The sequence below is a fragment of the Theobroma cacao genome, chromosome 8, assembly GCF_053813885.1.
Source record: "Theobroma cacao isolate CCN51 chromosome 8, ASM5381388v1, whole genome shotgun sequence".
NCBI classification, from domain to species: Eukaryota; Viridiplantae; Streptophyta; class Magnoliopsida; order Malvales; family Malvaceae; genus Theobroma; species Theobroma cacao.
This window is the reverse complement of record NC_142646.1, coordinates 26323133-26326125: the sequence shown is the minus strand read 5'-3', so window position 1 is coordinate 26326125 and position 2993 is coordinate 26323133.

Sequence of the window (2993 nt, the reverse complement as noted above, 5' to 3'; positions counted from 1 at the left end):
TATTATTATAAATTAGTAACTATTTTATATTGATAGGATCTTTATATTATACGATTGCTTTATATTGTACAACTATTTATCTTAATCTGCCAATAGCACATGTTATATACTCTCATTTATTAATATTTTACTGTTTTATAATCATATATATAGGTGTAAGTTTTCGGTAATTGAAACCAGAGCAAATAATTATTTTCAATTAATACTAGTTTATTTTTTCCTCTATTAGTAAAAATGAACATTCATGCAGTTAACTAATACAATGTTGCTTTATCTACAAACTCTTTTAAAAGTACCAAATTGCGATCAATCATAAAATAATCAATATTTTTTGTGATCTTTTTCGTAGTATGACTACGGGCACCATCCTAGTTAAAATAAAAGTCTATGATATCATGAATTTGGTGCGGCCCGAAATGATTAATCTCGGACAATTTAAGATCATGAAGTGAACGGGCAGTCTTTGGCCTGACCGCTGAGTGACAAAGACGAGTTCGGAGAAATGGGGCAAAGCATGGCTAAGACGTAAGCCAGTAATAAAGCATGAATTCATATAGAGTAACTTTTTTTGTCTCCTTTTCTTTAAAGGATTTTAATATACTATTCAAATTAAACAATGGGTAGATTTATTAATTTTATAAGTATTTTGCATAGTTAAAAGTTAAACAATAAACAATTAAAAGAAAATATATATATAATTGATACAATTAAATAACATACTTCTTGAATAAAATTAATTGAAGATTTTCAACAGTTTTTCATTCCAAATTTCTCATTGACATTCAAAAATGAGTTATAAACATAAATGAAAAATTAAATCATTAAACATATTAATGTTTAATAATTTAAAATCTTTTCAATCATTTATCAAATATATTCTAAATTCATAAAAGAAATACCCGATGTGTACAATGGATAATGATTACATTTATCATATTAATGTCTCAATTCAAGTCTCAAACGTTTTAACTTGATTCAATTTTGCTTCTTTTATGGTTTTTGTCCTTCCAGACATAAAAACCAACGACTTCGAAGTTCCAACCCCTCTTGCAGATCAAATTATTTCATTTGCAAATTGAATAAACATAGATAGCGCTAATTAACTAGCATTTAGCTAGCCGAAAGTAGAAGAAACAATACATAATAGCTTAATCCTTTTGGTGGTAACATAGCCTAAACCTCAATCCAATCTGAGAAACTGTTTGTTCATTCATACCCTTATAAATTAAAAGGTTGGTTGGGCAAGTCAAGGGGTTTTTCAGAAGAAAAATAACTGATCAGATCATGTTGTTTGCAAAAGATTATTAAAGTATTATCTCAATAATTTATATGATAGACACAAATTAAATAACTTTGCTTATTTTATAAAACATTTTAATTATGTATTGGTTAAATATAATATATTTTGCTAACAGAGTAGTTTTAAGTCATTCTTTAAGGTCACTATAAATACTATTTATTGTAATTTTCTTGTATCCTAAAGGTGCGCTCTTGGTGAAACGTCTTGTGTCAAGATTGAAGATCCACTTGCGGAAGAGAATAATCAGGTATATTTAACCAAAATCAGGTATATTTATTGTACAAATCTCTTTTTTTATGAAAAATGGATATCCCACCAAAAGTTCATTGTTTCTTATGTCTAGTAATTCATAATACAATACCGGCTAGAGAATTTTGAGAGGTAGGGGGGTTACAGATAGATGATAATTCTTGCTTGTGTGCTTGATGCCATGGGATGGTAGAGAATTGTTTGCATATTTTAGTTCATTGTGATTTTTCTTTGAATGTATGGTGTTATGTTCTTTATTAAATGGTGGGGGTTGCAATGGGTGTGCTCAAATTCCATTGAAACCTTAATGAGATTTTAAGATGAATGCTATTGGTGGGGGACATTTAGAAGAACATGGAATACTGTTTGTGGTGTCACTTTTTGGTCTATTTGGTTGGCCCGAAATGACACAATTTTAATGGCAAAACATCAGATAGAGGTGAGATCTTGTTTTTTTGATAAAAATGAGGACTTTATATTTGGTGAGATCGTGTGAAGGAAGTGATATATTGGGTGACGGGTGGAAGCTTGGAAGTGTGGTAGTGGGAGAGTAGCCATTAAATGTAGAGGTGGAGTTGAGTGGAAAAACCCTAATACAAATGAACTCAAATGTAATGTAGATGGATCTGGTGGAGGTAAATCGGGATTGACGAAATGTGGTGAGATGTTTGTGACAAAGAAGGCTCAGTTGTTGGACAGTTTTTTAGTCCACTTGGCATCCAAGAATCCAATTTTGTGGAAGTAATAGCCATTGGACATGCATTACATATGTTCTCATCCTCTCAATATGTGGGAAGGAAAAGATTAGTGATTGAATCCAATTCGAGAGTGGTATTATCTTGGGTGAGGCACAAGGGCGGACTTAGAAATTTTTTTAAGTAGTGTCATAACTAAAATAACAATTATAATTAAAAAATTTTTTCCTCAATTCAGGATTTGCCAAGAGAATACTTGATCAAATTCAACACGGTTTTGCTTAATAGATTATTGAGTACCATCATTAGTAGAATTATGTTGTTGTTGCCTAGGACTTGAGTCATGTGAAGCAATTTCTTATATTTTAAAATATCTTTTCATGATTTATTTATTCAAAAACTTGTTAAAAATTTCTACTCATTTCTCATTAGCATAAACTAAAATATTAGAATCAAATAAAATATGATCCTACATAACAAATTATCAAGTTCAACGCCCAACAATTTGATAAATATCTATTTATTAATCAAAACTAAGTATAAGTATTCACAAACCATATAAAGTTAAATACAAAAATCAAATAATCAAACAATATATGTACAAAATAAATAAAAAAAAGAAAAGACTCATAATTTGAAGATATTATTTGATATGCAATACTATTTTCTATTAGCTAGATTATAATTATAAACCCAAACTATCAAATTAATCAAAAAATATTTAGACGTGAAGTATTTAATAACTTAAT